The sequence below is a fragment of the Chiroxiphia lanceolata genome, chromosome 8 (genome assembly GCF_009829145.1).
Source record: "Chiroxiphia lanceolata isolate bChiLan1 chromosome 8, bChiLan1.pri, whole genome shotgun sequence".
In the NCBI taxonomy this organism is placed as follows: domain Eukaryota; kingdom Metazoa; phylum Chordata; class Aves; order Passeriformes; family Pipridae; genus Chiroxiphia; species Chiroxiphia lanceolata.
Window position 1 is genome coordinate 35556913 of NC_045644.1, and position 22206 is coordinate 35579118.

General features: G+C 44.9%; 1 protein-coding gene and 1 long non-coding RNA gene across 20 annotated transcripts in view; one reads left to right on the forward strand and one right to left on the reverse strand.

Annotated features, from left to right (window-relative positions):
- Positions 1-22206, forward strand: part of PCDH15 (protocadherin related 15) — a 696943-nt gene that overhangs the window by 254317 nt on the left and 420420 nt on the right. Inside the window, exon 4 of one of the 19 annotated variants that reach the window (XM_032694771.1) lies at positions 7276-7374. The exons of the other annotated variants lie outside the window; for them this stretch is intronic. The gene's annotated coding sequence lies outside the window, so the exon portion shown is untranslated. The remainder of the gene's footprint in view (positions 1-7275; positions 7375-22206) is intronic. 19 annotated transcript variants of the gene reach the window in all.
- On the reverse strand, positions 15757-19922 carry LOC116790108. The gene is made up of 3 exons (XR_004358262.1): positions 19212-19922; positions 18369-18633; positions 15757-16714 (listed from the first exon to the last, which is right to left on the reverse strand). It is a non-coding gene; the product is annotated as an uncharacterized LOC116790108 (long non-coding RNA).

The following is a 22206-nucleotide window of genomic DNA, read 5'->3' on the forward strand; positions in this document are numbered from 1 at the left end:
CTGGCAAATAGCTGTGTGCAGTTAAAGGATGGCTCCTTACCTTCGGGCTTGGGTGATGGTCAGGAGACGTATTGGCTGTTCCTGTGGACTGCAAGGGCAGCAGATGCTCCTGGCCTTTCCTCACACAGAAGCTGGTGAGATCATGAGCATGTGGCTGTGTTTCTGTCCTGACTGAAACCCTGCCGAGAGCACATCCCTCATCCCGACAGCAGCAATCCATTGCCCAGCCAGCCTGGGACAGAGGTCAAGAGACCCTTCAGATTAGAAGAGGTGGTGAAGAACAAGGGCTCACCCTGTGGAAAAACAACTGAGCAAAAAAATGTGTTATTGTTGACTAGTTACTGAGCTGGAACTGCACGAAGAGATGAGAGATTTCTGAGAGCCCTGAACAAGGTGTGTTTGGAAAAGAGAAGCTTCGGGGTGACATAATTGTGGCCTTCCAGTACCTGGAGGAGCCTACAGGAAAGATGGAGAGAGACTATTTCCAAGGGCCTGGAGGGACAGGACAAGGGGGAATGGCTTCCCACTGCCAGAGGGCAGGGTTAGATGGGATATTGGGAAGAAATTGTTTGTTCCCTGGGAGGGTGGGGAGGCCCTGGCACAGGTTGCCCAGAGAAGCTGTAGCTGCCCCTGGATCCCTGGAAGTGTCCAAGGCCAGGTTGGACGGGGCTTGGAGCAACCTGGGTTAGTGGAAGGTGTCCCTGCCCATGGCAGGGGGTGGAACAGCATGGGCTTTAAGGTCTCTTCCAACCCAAACCATTCTATGATTCTATGACATGGATGTCATCACTTCAGGCTCATATTCTGCCTTCATTTCATGTAGAAATACAGAACATGTCAATTTTGGTCAAAGTTTGAATAAGTTTCTGCACAGGGAAGACAAATGAATCATTTCCCTAAATGTTTTATCTTTCTTTTGGCTAGAACCTTTATGCAGAGATGCTATTTTTGAAACTAATAGCAAGTACTAAGCTTAGGAGATTTTAAAAACAGTCATGTTTCTATAAATCAGCCTTTTCTACATTCACTATTTTTTTTTTATCCCAGTACGTCCAGGAGAGGGTAAGATGTGAGAATTATTTTGGAGTGGAATGGGAAATAGTGTCTGTCTAGTGACTTCCTGAAGATGAATAGTCTCTAAATAAGTAATAAAGCTGAAATAGCTGTAACTTGCTCTTAGGAGTTTGTTTATTGATAGTTTCTGCAACTTGAGCTTAGATTTTGCTGTCCTCAAGTTGAAATGGGCATTGTCAATGGTTTTTCTTTTTCTGAGATTTCTTTTGGTGGGAGGTGGGGGGTTGGTTGGTGTTTTTTGATTGGTTCTTTAGAAGCTGCATGAGCATTATCCTGACAGGGTAGTTATTTCTTATTACAGTATACTCCAAGGCAAGAGTTGAAATTACAGTCTAAGGGAGGTTATTATCATTTACTGCATCATCTAGAACTTTGCTAAGGAAAATATTTGTTTATAAAGAATGCCATTTAGGTTTCTGTAACGTTGAACCAATGACAAATAATAATTGGGCTTTTGTGTGCAAAAATATTTTTCATGCCTTCAGTTTTATAATAATTAGGCTTTTGTGTGCAAAAATATTTTTCATGCCTTCAGGTTTTTTTATGAAGCTTATCCCAATTGTCTCCTTCTCCAGATACTAATAATAATCAGTGTTAAATATTTCCATGACACTGAATACAACCATGGCTTCCAGTTTTGACCAGCTACCCAACAGTGCCCTCTTCTTTAGTTAGTTGAGCAAAAACGTGCCTGGGATGTATCTGTGTAAACTTTAGAGAAGCTGTAGCTGCCCCTGGATCCCTGGAAGTGTCCAAGGCCAGGTTGGACGGGGCTTGGAGCAACCTGGGCTAGTGGAAGGTGTCCCTGCCCATGGCAGGGGGTGGAATGGGATGATCTTTAAGGTCCCTTCCAACTCAAAGCATTCTGCTTGTCTGATTCAGGGCTGATGGCTTCTCCTTTGTGCATTCCTGGGAGTTGTGCTGCTGCAGCCATTCCCTGAGCATGGGGCTCCTCTTTGCTCTCAGATGGTGGCTGGGAGGGTGCTCAGGCTTGTGGTGCTGTACTGGTGTGCACTGGCAAGGAGGATCTGCATTTGGACACATCGCAGCCTGTGGGGTATCTGGATACTGGGGTTTACTTAGGAACCTAACGAGATTAGAGCTTTTACCCTCCTTGATTCTCTCCCACACTCAACCCTGTGAGCCACCCTCAGCCCAGCACCATGCTTATTATCACCTGACTTTCCTGCCCACCAGGCAGGTCACTGCTGGCTGGAAAGGCTGGACAGAAAATCCTCTTTGTTCCTTCAGTTGCTCCATTACCAGTCCTGAGCATCACCAGCCAAGGTCTCTAGGCATCCCCTGACATTTGTCTGCACAGATCTCCCCCCATTTCCAGGCTCTTCCTGCATTGCCAGCATCTACATTTGTCTGCACAGATCTCCCCCCATTTCCAGACTCTTCCTGCATTGCCAGCATCTTTCCCCACTTCTTCCCAGGCCCTAAACCCCTGGTTCCCCTCCCTAACCAGGCTATGTGCAAAGCACACACGACCAGCTTCCTATTTTGTGTTTTCCATCTCACCTCTCTTTATGAGCGTGGCAACTGTGTTTAATCCTGCTGTTATGAGCATGTGATGCCCTTAGTGATACAGACAGCAGGGAAAGGCTTCTGTGGAGAGTTGAAGAGTTCAGTTTGACACGTTCATGCACAATTCTGTGCTGACTGCCCTGTTTAACCCTGTTAAGGCCCCCAGGCTGCTGTGCCTACAAATGTTGTGACAACTGCAGGTTACTGTCCTGTGCTCACTGTTGCACGGCCCAGATGGAGCCCGTGCCACAAGTGCATAGTTGATGAGCTGGAGTGGGATGCTTCTCACACCAATGGTTTTGCAGCCTGGGTGCAGTCCTGTAACAAATTGTACCTTCCAGAGTAATATGATTTCTTTGCATTAGTGGGTCAATTCCAGGCCTATTCCAGCTGGCTTAATGGACCATGGGAACACTTCTCCAAGTGCTTGGCTGACAGAAGGGGAAGATGGATGGTTGTGGCAGAAACCACCAACAGAGGCTTGGTGCAAGAGAAGCTCAGTCTGTCCCTGGTTTTCCTCTCCCTGCCCTTCTCAGCCTGTGCAGGAAGCTCTTTTTCAGGGCTGGAGCACTGGAGTGCGCTCTGGGCTGAGCATTAAAATCCAGGTGGCTTTTGGTATTTGTCATTAAATCTGAGGGTTTGGGATCCACTGCCTTCCCTTATCTACTCCAGGTTTGTGGATCTACTGTTGTTTGGGGGTGTTTCACGTTTAATGGTTCTTTGCACGACACAGGGCCAGGGCTGTCCGCAGGACATGGGAATGTGCCTCTTTCTTCACCAGAAGGGTGGTCAGGCCTTGGCAGGGGCTGCCCAGGGAGGTTTGGAGTGCCCATCCCTGGAGGTGTCCCAGGAAGGTCTGGCTGTGGCACTCAGTGCTCTGGGCTGGGGGACAAGGGGGGCATTGGGCACAGGGGGGACTCCATGGGCTGGGAGGGGTTTTCCAACCTGATTCTGTGATTAAACAGTTATGAGACACTCTTTGGTACTCAGGTACCATGGAGTGCCTACTGATGATGGGACACAGGTGTCTGAACTTCATGGTGTGCCCCACAGTCCTGGTCCCTTGATGATGGAGCCGGGAGAGCCTTTCTGAGCGCCCTCCTGTAGCTCCCTACCTGCTCTTGACTTCCCTTCCAAAGGGATCAAAGTTGGGAAGAGAGTTGAATACAGTTGTGTGCAGGGTGTGCACCAGGGAGCTAGGAAGTGCCCTTGTCCCTCCCTTTCCCTCCCCAACTTTTACTACTTGGTAAAAGTTATATTTGGGAAGGATGGGAGCCTATGAAGCTGAAACAAAGGTCATGCTTGATGTGGTACTTGCTGAGGGAAATAGGGAAATGTGAGACTGCCAAACAAAACTCTTTATGGTGATAATTCAGCAGTGGTAGAGGATCAGTCTATCTGTGCTTTGTGGAGGTTGCTGTATTTTATAAAAAGTTAAATATGGTTTCTTGGCTCTTATTCCAGCTATCCAGAAATTATTTTACTGAGGGACGTGACCGATTTTGCTTGTGATCTCACAGAGAGCACAGCCACGGCAAGGAATGATATAGTGACTATGGTGATGACACATAATAAGACTATTTGGTGTGAGTTTTGCTGAAGAGTATAATTTTAGGCACATTTCAGAGCAATCAGAATAGTTGCAATCTAAAGGTTGTGTGGAAAATACCAGAATTAACAGCCAAACAGTCAAATTCAGAAAGCTCTTTGGCACCACTAAATTCTGATCATTCAGAATGGAGATCATCACCTGCTGAAATGTTCAGTTAAAAGACACTTCCTGCCTTTGCAGACACCGTTGTTACAATGCACACACGTGCAAAAATACAGCTTTTTAGCCCACAGGACATGTGAAGGTTTCAGGCTCTTTCTAGATGCAGATGGCAGATTACCAACCAATCCTACTGTGGGAAAAGGTGTCAGATTTCTGTGTGCCCCTGAGAAGTGTTATCCAGGCCAGTGCAAAGGTGGAAGCAATTTACTGCTGGCTTTTGAGCCACGTGGTAAAGATAACTGGCTCCATCCCTCTTAACATTCCTCCAGTGGTGCAGAATCAGCAGTGGGAGGTGTAATGGGAGAGATTGCCCAGAGAAGCTGTGGCTGCCCCATCCCTGGAAGTGTCCAAGGCCAAGTTGGACAGGGACAGTGAAGGTGTCCCTGCCTATGACAGAGGGTGGAATGGGATGAGCTTTAAGGTTCCTTCCAACCCAAACCATTCCGTGATTCCAGGTGTTTGGCACACCTGGGAACAGCCTGGGACTGGGACCAGAGCAGTCTTTGCTGCAGCAGAGATGTGTCACTGGTCCCTCCTTGTTTCTGACAAGCTTGGGTTGTTCACTTCAGCAGACAAATGCCAGTTCTAGGTCTTTTTTTTTTAGCAATGGTGAAGGTGATGTGGAAATTTCAAGTTTCTTTGCTGTGTCTTTTGGACATAAGAAAGCAACCCCACAGCAAACCCTAAGATACAGATTGTCATGACCTGAAAAGGAACACAAAGGTTACTTATCTAAGTAAGTCCTTGATTCAGAACTTCCTTTAGTCCCCTCCTGAGGTCACAAAGGAAGGTGCAGTGCCACAGCAAGGACGGGAATGAAATCTCTACTCTCCCTTTTCCAATCCTGAGGTAAATGAATGTGCTGCTGCAGATGGCAGAGGAAGCATTTAGGATACAACACCCATGTCCAGTGGCTCTTTCTTATAGCCAGAAACACAAAAAAACTAGTGTGACAGAATTGCATTGAGCTGCAGGTCCCCGGCCTGCTGCTCACTGCGAGGTTTTTCCTCCAGAGTTCCTTAATAAAGAAATAAAAGCTCCCTGCAGTCAGCAGTCTCTCTGCAGGGGAGGGGTGAGCTTGCAGTTGCCAGAACGACAAGCAGATTTTTTGCGTGTGACCCAGGCCCCTAACAGAGAACTTGGAGTCCTGAAAGGTGAGGAAAGGGTTGTGAAGATATGTTTGAAGAAACTCGGTCACTAAAATCACCATATATTTAACATAATTGTTCCTGAAGGCTGTGAAAACCCTGAATTATTTCACATCAAGTTTGCTCATTATGCAGGTTATCGGTAGTGCCATGTTTAACTTGCTGGAAATTAAGTGCTGTGAGAAAAGATGCAATTTTCACAACCACATCATCTTGTTTTGTAGCACAGACATATAAATACATCTATACAAATGATACAATACTCTCAGATATTCCTTGATCCAGTGGAAACATCTGCTGTGAACTCACTAGTGGTTTTTAGGGGAAAGGTCCCACAAGTACATGCTTTTAGAGCTAATGACTGATATTTGCAATATCTTAATTAGAAATACATAAAAGAAAATAGAACATGGAGCCTTGTTTTGCAGTCCTTGCTGATCTGAAAGCTTTTCTAAAGCTGATTGTGACACTTGTGAGTGTGAGCAAAGAGAACAAACATAAAGTTGTAAAGACACCCAACAACAGCAGCTGTCCAGATTGGAATCATTGAAGGAGGGACTGTGAAAAACCTCAAGCGGTTGGAAACACATTCCTTCATAGCTGTTAGGGTAATAGTTGGATATATTTAATGTTTTTGCTGGCTGTAAAACATTTGCTGTCCAAGGAGGCTTGTCCCTTGCAAAGACCCCACCTGACCTCTGTCCACCTCAAGTCCAGTGGCTCAGGGGGGGATTCTACCCCTCTGCCCCTCAGGGGAGACCCCCCTGCAGAGCTGCTCCAGCCCTGGGAACAGCACAGCAAGGACATGGAGCTGCTGGAGCCAGTCCAGAGGAGGCCCCAAGAGGATCCGAGGGCTGGAGCAGCTCTGCTGGGAGGAAAGGCTGGGAGAGTTGGGATTGTTCAGCCTGGAGAGGAGAAGGCTCCAGGGTGACCCAACTGTGACCTTCCAGGGCCTGAAGGGAGCCTGTAGGAAAGATGGAGAGAGGCTATTTCCGATGATCTGGAGTGTCAGAACAAGAGGAAATTGCTTCCCACTGCCAGAGGGCAGAGTTAGGTTGGATATTGGGAAGGAACTGTTCCCTGTGAGGGGGGGAGGCCCTGGCCCAGGTTGCCCAGAGAAGCTGTGGCTGCCCCTGGATCCCTGGAAGTGTCCAAGGCCAGGTTGGACGGGGCTTGGAGCAACCTGGGCTAGTGGGAGGTGTCCCTGCCCATGGCAGGGTTGGGGATGGATAGTCTTTCAGGTCCCTCTCAACCCAGGCCATTCTGTGACTGTGATTCTATGACTTTTATAGTTGGAACAGCCACAGTTGTGTGGCAGGTAATTAAATATCAGCAGGAAGGTTGCTTGAGGTTCACATGTGCCATAATTCCACACTATCTTGCCTATGCAGACGTTTGCCCTGCGAGATACGGACAATTTTACAGTGTTCCTTTCAACCTCTGTGAGTGAGTTATGGGTTCATTTCTTCAGGGGAAAATGAACAACATTAATAGGACTTTGGAGAGCAGTTTGAGTTTCAGAATGATGTATCCTTATCTATTGAAGTTCTTCTGTACTGATCTTTGAAGCAGATATGAAACCATTCAAATGGCGTTTTATAACCTACCCTTGGGAAAACAAATGTTTGTAAACATCGCTCTCTTTTAAGGCCACAAGAAGTAGCTACTACGTATATTATATACTATAGGCACTGCACTTACTTACAGATCCTCATGTCTTCCCCTTTTATCTTCTTATTTTCACCCCAGCTCTTACATGTTACTTTGCTTCAGATTTGTAATGACTCCCACACGCATTGGATGTAGAAAAAGTGTGTCCAAAAGGAAACCTAAGGATCTGGGGAGTAGGTAGGTGCTGATATTACTTGTATCCACTCATAGGCTACTGATGAGAATTAAATTGAGGTCAGCCCTGGGCACAGAGGTTTATTTGATATTGTTGGTGTTGAGAGTATGTACAATTAATGTCTGACCTCGGGGTGCTGCAGCCAAGCAGATCGTATTATCTTTGCAGGTTCAGCAGGGAAAGCTGCTCCTCTGTCCAGCACCTGAGGGAGAGAAAAACAGTTTTAAAGGATGCTTCCAACTGTGCCACCAGGGTGTGGGAGACTGCTGGGGTCTGACATTCATAAAATTACTGTGGTGTACCTTGAACTTGTTTGTTTTCTCCTTCAGCTCCCAGTTGATGAAATCTTTCCGCCCAGTAGCTGTAAATTTAGCCATAAGTGGTTATCTGTCTCATTCCCAGCCTCAGTGGGCTCATTCCTGCTTTACAACCGTTTGTTATTGTGGGAAATGAAAGAAAAGGGGAGCTTGAGTAGCACCTCCTCTGCAGTGGTGTTGATTCCAGGACTATGGACAGCCAGGAGCCGTATCCCGTGTCAGACCTGTGCTGCTCTTATGGTGCAGGAGCCCTTTCCCCACCTGAGCACCCCTGCTGCACCTCTGTCAGTACAATGGTTTTGAGCATATGTGGCCAGCACAATGATTTAATTTCTCTTTCTGTCTTTTCCTGCTCCCTCCTGGAGTTCTGTCTGCCTTTCTCTGTGTCTCAACACGTGCTAGTTCACAGCCATCCTGGGATTGACTCACTGACTCTATTTGAGTTTCCTCACATAAAACACGTTTAATGCACCAGTATCACCATCAAAATAAACAGTGAAATTGGTTCCAAGCCCAATCCTTACACTTACAAACTCTTTCACGTTGTTTTGTTTGGTCCTGGGTGCCTTTGTTGTTGAGTTACTCTCGTGGATTGTGAAAGATGAGGAGCACCACTGCACAAAGGTGCCTCACAGGTCTCTGAGTTTCATCCTGTATTTGCCAGTTGGAGGTCGTTGCCCCGGAGGAATTTTTTTTTTAAATTTAAAATATGCTCTTTTTTTCTTCATACGGGAATTATTTAGGTGCAAATCACATTATTACTGTTATTAACAGTGCAGCATTAACCCTAGAGGATAGATGAAGCTTCTTCCCATACAAACTATGTTAAATCCAGGGAGAAATTATTTGAAATGCCATAGGGTATGCACCCAAAGGTTATATTCTACAAATCCTGTTACTTAATAATCACTTGGTGTGCTTGCCTCCCACATATTGCTTGGAAAATGTACTCATAAACTCAGTCGGAAGGAAATAGGGTGTTTTGAGCTATTGAGTCTGTATTTTGGGTAGTAGGAGGCTGTTGGGTGTCATCAGGCTCACACTGCTGTAGAATAGTTTGGGATTCTTCATGTTTGGGTTTGTTTTTTTTTTTCCCAAGAAGTCACAGTATTTATCTCTCAGAATGTTAGACCTTTGTAAAGAACACATCTTGCCAGCTGGTATAATTTGCATGGCAGTTTTTCCCATTTCAATGTTCACGCTGGTTTTGCAGGAATGTAATTTAAGTTGTAATTTGACACGGGCTTGTTTTTATCTCCCTGCTAAGATTTTGGTTTGGGGAGGTTTGCTCTCCATCTCCACTTGATGAACTAATACAATATTCAGAGTCTGTGTGGACCCTGTATTTCAATTTGGCTCATCGTTTGGAGAAGTGTGGAAAATGTTCAGTGCTGTATAATCAAATAATTTAAATTCTGCTGGGCCTTTTGCCAAGGTGAGTGTTGGGAGTGCTGAGTTTAAAAAACAAACCCTGAGTTACATACAGTTTTTGGTAGGTTCCAGAAGAGTTTTAGGACAATACTGAGGTAATGCAAGAGGCTTGTCTTGAGGAGGGAACCCGGAGAATTCGGAGACCCAAGATAAATAGAGAACCCTTGTTCCTCGGAGGAACAGAGTTGCTTTTGTCGTACCTTGGTTGTCACTGCTTGAAAGGGACACAGAAGTAGGGCTGGGTCATCAGGGCTGGGCAAACTCTGAGGAAGGAGAAGGGGCAGGGGGTCCCTGTGCTGACACCACAGTCCTTCATCCATTGGGCTGTGTGCACATTTTTAGGGTACGTTGCCTCAAAAACGTACCCCAAGTGTACATGAGTGTTGTATCGGCAGAGAGAGGTGCTCCTGTCACTTGGTGTAGTTCACTTCACCTGGGGGAGCCAAGACCATGGTTCCTCCCTAGAACCCGTTCATTTTATTCTGCCCTGGGCTGGAATGGTCCCAGAGGAGGGACCCACACATGTCACGTGAGAGCTTCCACAGGTGAGTTGTTGTCCTGGTTTCTTCCTGCCATGTGTGGTTTGCAGAGCACGGGAAACTGAAGAATCCTTGGCTTGGAGTGAGCCCTGCTCAGCACCAGCTAAAGCATCAGTGCGTTATCAACGTGATTCTCATCCCAAATCCGAACCTACAGCCCTGTACCAGCTGCTGGGAAGAAAAATAACTCTGTCCCAGCCAAACCCAGGACTTCTGGGAGAGCAGAAAAGGGGAACTTGTTTTCCTTCCATTAGTCTTCAAAGGGGTGGAAGAGAATCAGTGACGTGGAGGTGGCACCTTCATGACATTTTTTGTGTCCACCCAGGAAAATTCCCGTGAGTGTGTTTGACTGTGATACTTGTGTGTGTCCATAACAAAATACAGGATACAGGAGCAGGGAGAGGGAGCAGTTAAATGACATTTATTTTGTCTATCAAAGACACTTGCAAAAATCATATTTTCAGTGACAAAGGCTCCCCATTTTTCTACTGTGGTTCCTACACCATTTCCTATGGTCAGCTGGGATTTGTGCCCCCAGCATTTGGCCTTCTGGTAACATTGGTGCTACCACTTTATTTTTGGCATTTCTCCTTGTTGTGGGGGTTGTGAAGTTTTTACAGAATTTCATATTTTCTACATAACATTACTGTTATGTAGAGAAAAAACCACAGTTTTATTCAAGATTTTTTTCTTGTTTTAGGTTTGTGTTAAAAAAAAAAGTGGCTTTAGACTTTTTGAGTGTGATTTTCTTAGTGCAGCCTCTTTTGCTTAAGAAGTTCTTGATAAGAAACAGATTAAGAGAAGAGCTCTCCTGATATGAGAATGAAATGACTTGTTTGTTTTAGGCTTGTAATTGTTGTCAGTGATGGTTTTAGAATTGTAACTGATTTGTAAGCTTTAATAATCATAGTGTGCCATCATACCTTGCAGCATTTTATGGATGAATCCATCTCTCTTTCCAGCTTGGTGTATCAGCACATTTAATGTGGTTGCATTTTTCATGGTTTAATTAAAACTATTAATTTCCACAATTCCAAATTGCCCATTCTGGCAGCCTGTGGATGGATGTAACGAGGGTTAAATAATTGTCTTTGGGGATTGCTGGAGTTTACAGGGAAACTTGGGCACAGCTCAGGTGGTTTGTGGGAATTTGAAAGCCAGTGTGTGTCTTCCTTCCATAACAGTTATAGGCATTTTGTAAAATTACTTTATATGGCATGAGGGCAATGAGAATTCTGTGTCACTGACAAATACAATGAGTATTTTTCCCTCTGAATTAGTGAGGAGAAGCAGCCTGAATGACTCCCTGTCTCTAATGCATTCATTGGGTACAGAACAAATAGGCAGTGTGAAATCCCCCCGCTGTATGCTTGGTTTCCAATTTCACTACATGATGACTTGAAGGGAAAAAAAGATCATATAATGTTATTTCGGTGCATTTGAGATGTGGAAGGAATTTTAAGTTCTTTTATGTCGAGACCCCTTTTATTTAGTAAATATGTATCTAAATTTTCTGTTTCAAACAGAAATAGGAATAATATATTTCATAATATAATTATATATAACAAAATAAATATACTATATTATACTAAATATAAATAAATTTATATATATATATAATATGATATATTATATATATCATATATGATATGATTGGTTCTCTGGTTGCCCAGAGAAGCTGTGGCCACCCCATCCCTGGAAGTGTCCAAGGCCAGGTTGGACAGGGCTTGGAGCAACCTGGGCTAGTGGAAGGTGTCCCTGCCCATGGCAGGGGGGAGAATGAGATGACCTTTAAGGTCCCTTCCAACCCAAGGCCCTCTGGGACTCCATGTTTCCATGATCTTTGCTGTAGAGTGTGACTTATGCTGGAGTCTGTGTGTCTTATGTTCTGGTACCATATCCAGCACTTCCATAGGATTCATCTCCCAAGTGTCTGCACATCAGATATTCCTCTGAGGACTTCAGCAAGGTCATGGGAACATAGGAAACATGGGAAACGGGATTTTGGACATTTAAGTGAGGGAAGCTACAAAGTTCCCTGAGTGCCTGTCCTAGGGCCAGCCCTAGGAGTGGCCTCGCTTGGAAAGTGTGTCCTAAGTGCTCTTACTGGAGCACAGGGGGGAGGTTGGATATTCTGGAAGTTTTATGGGAGCAGAGGTGGGACACAAGTAGTGGCCAAGGGCTCATCAGGGTTTGCAGGGGCCTAAGGGTGGAACAGAAATCCTGGGAAGCATTTTAGAACCATCACGAGGATGGGGGAAAATGTCCCTCGTTGAAGCGAACAGGTGTGGTTTAAGTGTGGTCTCTAGATTGGAAACACCGAAATCATCCAGACTTTAAAGTAATTTTGTTTTTTTTTTTTAATTAAAATGTCTATGACACTCAAATGTTCATGGAAATTAATGCTATTACAAACCCTCAGTAGCTTTAGAATTAATTATTCCTTGCCAGTAGCAAAAGCTTAGAGTCACTCTATGGTAAAAGAGACACTTCAGAGAAAAATTGCCCTTCTTTTTGGCTATTCTACTTATTGCTGCTTCAGTCAAAGCCACGTTTTTTACATTATAGTCAAAGTCCTTAAATTATCCCCCTCAGCTGCTGAGGAGCAGTGGTAGCAGTTAATGCTGTAATAAGGTTTCAAAAAGTAAAGTCATAGACAGATGTGAAGATTGGCCACTCTGAGTTCTTGATCTTATTTTAAATCTCCTGTGGAACTGACCTAGAGGTTCTGGATATTGGGAATTCCTTGGTTTGGTGCCTGTGGCTGAGGCAGGCAGGTGTGTTTGCACGTGGAGATGGCAAAGGGGTGTATTTGAATGTGATCTGACTCTCCAGCTTCTTGTCCTGCAAAGGCTGGTGAGTTCTGAAAGACTGTTCCCAGGATTAATGAGTGACTTACAAATGGGCAATTCAACAGTCATGTTACCAATATCTATGTTTTTTCTGGGAAGTTTCTCTGATTCAGCTAATGAGATATTTTTCTCTGCATTTGATTTCATTGTTGGTTTTGTTAGGTATCAGGGAAAAGATCTACACAAGTGTCATGGCACTCCATCATTTAATTTAGGTGAGGGTGGGATCAGAGGATCTGTTTTTCAGAGGATAAATATGAAAAAATACTGTCTATTATATACTGGGTATAATATACTGGATATAAAATATTAGATATATTATGCTGATAGTATTTAACTTTTAAGTAGTGAGAGCATCATGTTTGCCAACAATAAAGAATTCATTGTAAGGAAATAGGTTCTCACAGCTGGATCATAAAACAGTTTTCCCCAGTGTGGCATAAGAAGAAATTACACTTCTCATAGATGGCAGAAAAGCCTTGCTGCACACAAATAGGATCAGTTAGAGGGGGATGCATGAAGGGAATGGAATTAGGATGGAAATATGCTTTGCTGAACATCTAATTGCTGCATTAAAAAAAAAAAAAAAAGGCATTCATTCTGAATATGTTCTGATTCCAGATACAGACAGAGCACCCAGGAAGGGGAAACTGCAACCTGGTATTCCTTCTCTGAGCTCCCTCTGCCTCAGCTTGTCATGGAATCACACAATGGTTTGGGTTGGAAAGGACCTTAAAGCCCATCCAGTCCCACCCCCTGCCATGGGCAGGGACACCTTCCACCAGCCCAGGTTGCTCCAAGCCCCATCCAACCTGGCCTTGGACACTTCCAGGGATCCAGGGGCAGCCACAGCTTCTCTGGGCAACCTGGGCCAGGGCCTCCCCACCCTCATAGGGAACAATTTTTTACTAATATCTAATCCAAACCTACTCTGACAATCCATTCCCCCTTGTCCTGGCACTTCAGGCCCTTGGAAATAGTCTTTCTCCATCTTTCTTGCAGGCTCCCTTCAGGTCCTGGAAGGTCACAGTTAGGTCACCTCAAAGCTTCTTTTCTCCAGGCTGAACAATCCCAACTCTCTCAACCTTTCCTCATAGGAAAGGTGCTTCATTCCAAAGGCTTTACTCTATAATTTTTTAAAAAATCAGATTTTTTTTTATATAGTTTTCTCATTAAAGTTCCTCTGGTTCATCCTTTCATCCCCTGGGCCTTGCCATTTCCTTTCCTAGGTGTTTAATTATAAAATAATTATAAATTATAATTAATTATAAATAAATGGAATTTTATTTAGACAATATCATGCATTTTAACAATGAAGGTCATTAGTTTTCTGGAATGAAATCCTGTAGTGGAGTCACCATCTCTAGAGGTTTTGAAGAAATGACTGGATGTGGCACTCGGTGCCCTGGTCTAGCTGACAAGGTGGTCAAAGGTTGGACTTGATGATCTCTGAGGTCTTTTCTAACCTAAATGTTTCTATAATGAATGGGAAGAGGGAAAGGAGAGAAAATCTGTCTAATTACTTTCCTGAAGACCTCCTTTGTCAGTGCCATAAACTGAGGCAGGATTCTCTAGTTAGGGATGAAGTGCAAGGACTGACCTCTGCAAATACATTTGTATTTTGAGGATGTTGTTGGCATCAGCAAGGAGGTCAAGGCTGGACATCAAGCAATGTTAATGTGGTATCCACCAAAATGAATAGAAAAGTTGTTTCTTCTCCTGATTAGCAGGGCAAAAATGTTAATGTTTATTATTCTACTAACAGGGAAGATCTGAGAATGTAACGCTCAGGTTGCACACTCACCAAAACCATAACTCTTGGAAGCAAGTTGGTAACATTCATGAGACTCATAGAGGTGTTAGGAATCATTCCAGGATTAGGAATCCTCAAGAAAATTGTTTATGAAGTGGTACAGCAGAGTTACGAACTGGCTGGGTCTGGGAGCCTCCACCTGTTCCTCTGGCATTGGGATGGGTGGCCACCAGACCTTGGATACTGAGGGGTTTGTGTGGCTTCTCCGCTTGCCAGGCAAACACAGCAAATGAACCAGGAGAACAAAAATGCCTTGGAACAAACCTGTATCCTTTGTACAATGTAGAGTACAAGCAAAGAAGTAGAAAAAGCATAGTAACTATCTTAAGAATATTGAAATCCTTGTGTGTAATGGATATTACAACTATCAACAGATCATTTCCCAACTTCCTTACCAGACTGGACTACTGTGTGAGCAGACCCAGGTCCTTTCTGTTTTTGGAGATCCCCTTCTGGTTCAGTGTTTCAGGCTGAGTGCTCTGCTCCTGGCCTGCTCAGAGGTAAGGAAAGCACATTGTGCCACAGGGGACCTCTGTGAGGATCAGGAACAGGGACCTGAATTGGATTAAACAGGATCCTTGGCTGCTTGGTAGAGGGTGCATAAGCTCCACATCCTCCAGCACATCTGCCCATCCATCTTTCTGCTGTCAGGATCTCCAGGCACCCTCACACAGTGGTTCCTCATTTCTGTCATATCCTCTGGGGTAGCACTCTGCTGCCTCTCTGAGTTTAAAACTCTCCCCGGGCAAGGCAAGATGCTCCTCCAGCCTTCAGCAGTGCCCTGAGTGGGTTTTATTTCACCAGGAGTCTGCTGGGTTCGAAGGGCTATTGGCAAGGTACTGTTCTTGTGTCTCTTTACCCACTGAAAATGAGAGCAAGGTGAGACTGGGAGATGAACGTGTACGGAGAGGATTTTGTGCAGCACCAGATGATTTTTGGGTGGGCACTGAGCACACAGCTGATCTTTTCCTGCCTGCTGCCCAGGAATTTCTGTTGGTGGGAGTTCTGCCTTGTGTGTGTGTGTAAGAATTGCTGAGTTTGGTCCTTTAAGGTGACGAGATTTGTGCGTTTCATGGATAGATGGGAATGTTGGGAGGTTGCCTCTGCTATTGCTTTGCTGTAGAGTAGCACTGAGTGCACCCTGTATTTTTTGGTCGACAGAAATGTAGAATCACAGAATCATTAAGGTTGGAAAAGCCCTCCTAAGATCTTCAAGTCCAACCATTAACTCAACACCACCATGTCCACCACTAACCATGTCCTCAAGTGCCACATGCCTTTAGAACACCTGCAGGGACGGGGACTCCCCCAGGGCAGCCCCTGCCAAGGCCTGACCACCCTTCTGGTGAAAATTTCCCTAATATCCAACCTGAACCTTCCATGCTGCAAGTTGAGGCTGTTTCCCCTTGTCCTGTCCCTTATTCCCTGGGAGCAGAGCCCAATCCCCCACTGACTCCCTCCTCCTGTAAGGGAGTTGCAAAGCCAGAAGGTCCCTCCTGAGCCTCCGCTTCTCCAGGCTGAGCCCCCTCAGCTCCCTCAGATGCTCTTGAACCTGATGTCCATGTTGGCATGAAGATATTCTTACAGGTATTACATTATATAATACTGGTTTGGCTCTTTCTCTCCAGTTCTCTGTTTTGCATTTCTTCTGCATTGCAGCACATTCTTGAGACAGAGAACAGGAATAGGGAATACCCTCCCCTGTTGGGATGCAGATTTGAATCCAAGAGCAAGTGAACTGATGTGAGAGAACTTTTGTTTGCTTTTACTTTTAGTGATTTATTTAGTATAGCCCTAATTAATTATGTAATGTTATGACCTTTAAGTCTTCAATTCTCCTTGTCTTTAAATTATATTAAAATTCCTCATGGCAGCATTTGGTGGTTTTTGGCTGCAGAAACATCTCCCACAATCCGTATCCCACTCCAAGACCTTCCTGCTCCCCTTGGACTTGCTGCCTCTGTGAAGATAAATGACCCAAACTTCCCAGCAATGCTCTGGATGAGCAGTGCTGTGACTTCTGCTTTGTGCCCTTGGGCTTTGAAGGTGTCCCCAGCCTGAGGATGGGCCATGTAGCCCCTGACAAACCCCCTGGGTTTGCCCTTCTGTTCTTTAAAGAACTCTGGTTTGTGTGATCCGTGTTCAAACAGACTCATGTCCTTTCACTAGCAGGATATTCAGTCTCTTGGGATAAAGTGGCTGCTGGTGAAGATTTGTCTGAGCCAGGAGAGGATGTACCAATTGACAGCAAGGGATTAAGTGGTTCTGTTGATGCCAGGGGTAATCCTTGTGGAGAACTCCAAAATCAACTGATCCTGAAGCACAGAAGGTTTGTGTTTTTTTTTATTTCCAGGGCTGTGATCTTGTCCCTTCTGACTTTGTTCTTTCCCCTAAAATACAGTGGAAAAAGGCATTAATGAGCAGTGTGACACTAAGCAATTGAGAGTGTGAACCCAAAAATGTCATCAGATTTCGGTTTATCGGTGAATTAGGAATCAGATCTGGTGATGTTAAATAACCATTCAGTGATTGTTTAGCCCTCAAGGGGCTAAGAGGCATTAGAAAAAAGAATGTAATGCTAGATGTGCTGTACTTTTGTTAGTAATGTGAAATTTAAGAGATTAGGCAGAGAAAAGCCTTTGTCACAGCATGAGGTGCTCCCAAAGGGTCGGATAACAGATAATCCCCTCGTACTAAAGCTATATATTTCAGCTACAACAGCAATCAAAGTAAAGCCTTGAGAGCCTGCAAAAACCTGCCTGAAAGGCAAGGGCTCTCCGAGTGCTACAGAAGCTGTTTCAAAGTTGATATAACAAGAATCAATTCCCTCTTTTTCTAAACACTCTGTGTTGGATGTTGGGTCTCCTCTGATGCTGTCGGGAGCTCTGTCCCGGGCAGGGATCTCCGAGCTGTCACCTTCTTTAATATCTGTGTTTAAAACAAAATGTATGAATAAAAAAACCTCTTTGAACGAGGTTGGTGTGTTTGAGGAACGTAAGATTTTTTTATTATATTATTTGATTTTTTGCTGGTTGTGTTAGGCGAGCCAGGTGACAGCTCAGGAGGGTGTTTAGCAGGCAGAAGGATCTGCTGACCTGCTGGAAATGGGGAGAGGGAAAATACAAGTGAATTACACTTACAAGTTACAAAAGAATTTGTTAATATGGACTGCCTTTTGGCCACTGGCAGGCAGTCAGAGCAAAAATGTCTGTGGGGTGGTCAGTTTGTAGCCTTTTCCCTGAGAGAGCCGTCCTGGGTCTGCAGGTCTGAGGATGGGGAGGATTACTCGTTTGATCCCCATTGTCAGGTCAGGGAAGAAACCTCCGGGTGAGGGGCTGTAACTCTGGGAGCTGACAGGGCCATTTTGTACTCACAGGGACGTTTCCCAGATTCTTGGGCCCCCTTTTCCTTTGGTGTAAAGCTATTTGAACCTGGTTTTCTGGAATTTCTCCTTGAAATGGAGCCGTGCTTTCCCTCTGTTGCCAGAGTCGCGTGTCGCGGCACCGGGGGGTGTGTGGGTGTCTGAGTTCCTGTGCTGGGTCTAAATACTTCAGCACAACTGTGCAATTTAGAAAGGAAACACAGCTTTTATTTTCTCTTCCCCATGCCTTGTTTTTCTCTTGCTTTTCAGTCTTGAGGGCTCCTCCTGACAGCCAGGAGCCCTCCCAGTCAGACATTACCCCGTTACCTACTTTGAGCCGTGACTTATTTTTCTTGTAAAATGCAGCCATGACAGGGTGAAATGCAGAACCATCACTGGGCTTTTACAGAGGCAGATTTTTGAAGCTGAAAACACTTGCAAGCTAAGATTTCCTCTCACCTGTGAATTTTCACAGCAAAAATGACTAATTTTGTACTAAATAAGGGACAGAAGAGGTACAATACTATGTGACAGCTGCTGTACATCCCAAATTTAAATAGCTGTTAGTAATGATGGCAAGTTTTAAAATGTTTCTAAATAATTGCCATGATGGAGATGAGTGATGTGGCAATGGGTGGCCACATTTGAGTGTAATGTCAGGTTATTCTTTGGAAACCACCTACTTTGTGGTGTGTTCCTCCCCAGCGTCTGCTGTGCTCTTCATGTGTCGTGTCTTTTCTCCTTACTCCCTTGTTTGATTTCTTTGCTTTTCTTTTTCTCTCTCAGTCTTTAAAACCCTGTTACCTCCCTCTGCTTTTCTGAGTTTGGGACTTGTGTGCACTTGGAATCTGTGCTGAGGAAGGTGTAGAAGCATCTTGCACCCTGTTCACTGAGCTCTGAGACTTGTGCACAGTTCTGAGGGTTTAAGTCAAATGGAACCTGTATAACCTGCAGAATATAAAGGAAAAATTAGGAGAGTAACAGAAGAAAAAAAAAATCTCTTAATGTTTAAGTTATTCTCTCTGTTGCTTATGTGACCATCAGGAAAGCATTGAGACATTTCATAACTACCAACTGGGGACAAAAATGCATAGAATCATAGAATTGCTGAATGGTTTGTGCTGGAAGAGTTCTTAAATATCATCTTGTTCCAACGCCCTGCCATGGCCAGGGACACTTTCCACTAGCCCAGGTTGCTCCAAGCCCCATCCAACCTGGCCTTGGACACTTCCAGGGATGGGGAGTTGTTCTAACATGATTTTATACAATGTATAAAAGTATAAAAGTAGAGGACAGTAGCGCTAAGTCTGGACCTTGCATTACCTGCTAAGTGTGAAAGCACTGGAGTGATAACGTTCCCGTTCCCCAGAAGAGGAAAGATGTGCTTGTAACAGTGTCAATATTTAATAAGTAAGTTCAAATGTCCCACCATGTTGGTTTGTGGACAGGGAATTTTTCGAGCGGGCAGTTCAACTGTCTGCTTTGATCCTGAGGGTTTATAGGAGCCACAGTGGGTGTGTGCTTACATGCCCAGAAGATTTCCAGGAGGAAGATGGGAGGTCACAGCTGAGCTGCACAAATGTATGTGTGTGTCCCCGAGCACAGGGAGGTAGAGCTTGGTAGAGCTTTTCTTTGAAGAGTCTGTTTTTCTCCCGTGTTTGTGTTTGCCTGAGTCACGTAGGTAGGTTCTTTCCACGCCACTGAGTGTCACCAGGGAGGTCTCCTTTCGGATTCTGGTCTGCTGCCTTTGCTTTTCTGCAGCATTAGGCATTCCTCCTCCTCCTCCTGTGCTTCAAAGGCGGTGGAAACCAGCCCAGAACACCCCAGCTGTGTTCCTTCCTCTCAATTAGCAATCACAAGGCACCCTCAGGACACCTTACTGTTCCTCAGTGGAGGCTTTCTATCCCTTACCATGTGGGAAGCATGGAAGTGACTGGAGAATGCTCTCTGTTGCAAACCACCAGCAAGTACGTTAAAGGTTGTTTCTAAGGCCATGGGTGGAGATTTGTCCATAAAAGACATACATGAAGCATACACTTCCTTTGCTCCAGGAGAACCCCAGTGAACTGTGGGGTCACTTTCATAGAATTACATCACTTGGTGTTCTTTGTCCTCTCACAGAACCACAGGATCACTGAGACCTCCAAGGTCACAGAGTCCACTCTGTGCCCGATGCCCCCCTTGTCCCCCAGCCCAGAGCACTGAGTGCCACGGCCAGGCCTTCCTGGGACACCTCCAGGGCTGGGGACTCCACCTCTGCCATGGGCAGCTATGCCAATGCTTTACAACCCTTGCTGTGAAAACTCTTTTTTCCTCATGTCCAACCTGAGCCTCCCCTGGCACAGCTGGAGGCCGTTCCCTCTCCTCCTGTCCCTTGTTCCCTGGGAGCAGAGCCCGACCCCCCCCCCGGCTCCCCCCTCCTGTCAGGGACTTGCAGAGCCAGAAGGTCCCCCCTGAGCCTCCTTTGCTCCAGGCTGAGCCCCCCCAGCTCCCTCAGCCGCTCCTGCTGCTCCAGCCCCTTCCCCAGCTCCGTTCCCTTCCCTGCACACGCTCCAGCCCCTCTGGGTCTCTCCTGTTGAGGGCCCAGAACTGGCACCGGCCCTCAAGGTCCCTCAGCGGTGCCAGCACAGGGACGGGCACTGCCCTGGGCCTGCTGGCCTTGCTGGTTTTGATACAAGCTGAAATGCTTATTGCTTAGGCAGAAGCAAACCCTCATTAATTCATCATTCTGCAGAAAACACAATAAACCCCACAATCAGTAGGTTTAAGAGGAGGAAAAGTCCCGAGGAAAAAAGTCAGCTCAGTGCTGCCTCAAATATAAAAAACACTGTACATGGTGATGAGAAGAGGTTGCACAGTTTAGAGATCTCCATGTAAAGCCAGTCTCAGCCTTGATTTTGTTGAATGATCAACAACAAATAGCAACACAAAAAAAGCTCTGAGAAGCCTTTTGCTTTCCAGAATCTGTGTGTGAATTCTGTTTAGGGCATCACTGCCTTTGAATCCAGAAGTACCTAATTAGTAAAGGGACAAATGATACAGAGGTGCTTATGTTCAGGCATAAAACTATATAAATCTAAAATAAAGATCAGGATAAGGTATTACCCTATCAACTATTCAACAAATATGTGAGATGGTGCTAAGAAGTTGTATCATCTCAGCCACCTCAAAATTCCTTCTGTAAGCTTTTATAGCTCAACAGCTCCTTTTTCTAACATTTTTCCTCCAAAAACTGTGTCAGTTTTGTACCATCTTTGCCAGTCTGTCAGAGGGCTGTGATAGAACAGAATAATCATCTATTTAACAGAAAACAATCAGAGTCAGATGAAGCAACATTTGGGACTTTGAAGTGTGAATATTTTCCCACTCTATGCAGTAAAATATTTATCTTAAGGTATTTTTAGATTTAGTTTTTTTACCAGGTAAGAGTAAAATGCAGGACACTCGTTTTCCAAAGGATGAATAGTGTAGTCTACAAATGTTTAATTTAATGCTTCCTCTCATTGTGAGCAGCATTGCAAATACAATCAGAGTTTCCTCAATAATTTAAGGAGATAAAGCAAGGGTCCAAGGAGGAATAGATAAAGTTAGAAAAATAATTAGAGATATGATTGGTATTCAAGTCACCAGAGCCAAGAAATTCACCCTAAAGCATCTGCAGAACTGGCCAGAACAGGGTGACCTGTTATCTGTGACCTGTCCCTGAGCCTGGAGGGCAACAGGAGAGGTCTCAAAGGACTGAGGAGGGAAATTTCACAGCAGAAATGATCCCTTTATAGATTTGTAGTTTGTTTCAAGTTCAGTTGCTCTTTTAAAAATTCACCACGTGTTGTTCACTTAAGTGAACATCGGAATTATGATCCAGGGTAAGTCACCAGGAACACGGTTCTGGCTCAGTGTGACGCTGTTGTCACACAGGGAAGTGTTTTCATGCCTGTCCTGAGCTTGTGACAAACATTAAACACTAGATGCCATGTTTAATTTTTTTGTTAATTCGTTGGCTGGTGAGATATCACAGGCTAGAATTGGAAAGTCACAGACACAACGGCTTCAGAAAGGACTGGAGCCATTTCAACAAGGACAGAGTTACAGTTTCAAATGATGTTGGCTCAGGAAGAAATGCTCTGAAATAATTAAGATTTATTTTAGTCACGGCGAGTGCTTGGCAATACCAAACAGAGAAGAAATGGCTGTGCATAACTAATAGGACTAAAAAAGGCCTAATGAGGGGCAGTTGGGTGAGAGGCATCGTGTGAGGAGACACTGAATGGATTCGGAGTGTTCAGCCTGAGAGGTGCAGCCGAGACTTGGGCCTGAGGGAGGGATAGAAGCTCCCCCGTGGGAAAAAGGGGTTACAGGCAATTTAATAATTCTTTCTCGTAACAAAAGTAGTAGGATTAACATATTTGCAATGAAATTATCTGGTAGCAAATTTAAAGCAAGCAGATGGAGTGCTTTCCCATGTCCTGGTTAGTGCCTGGGGCTCACTGCCCTGGGGTGTGGTGAGATGGGGACACCTTA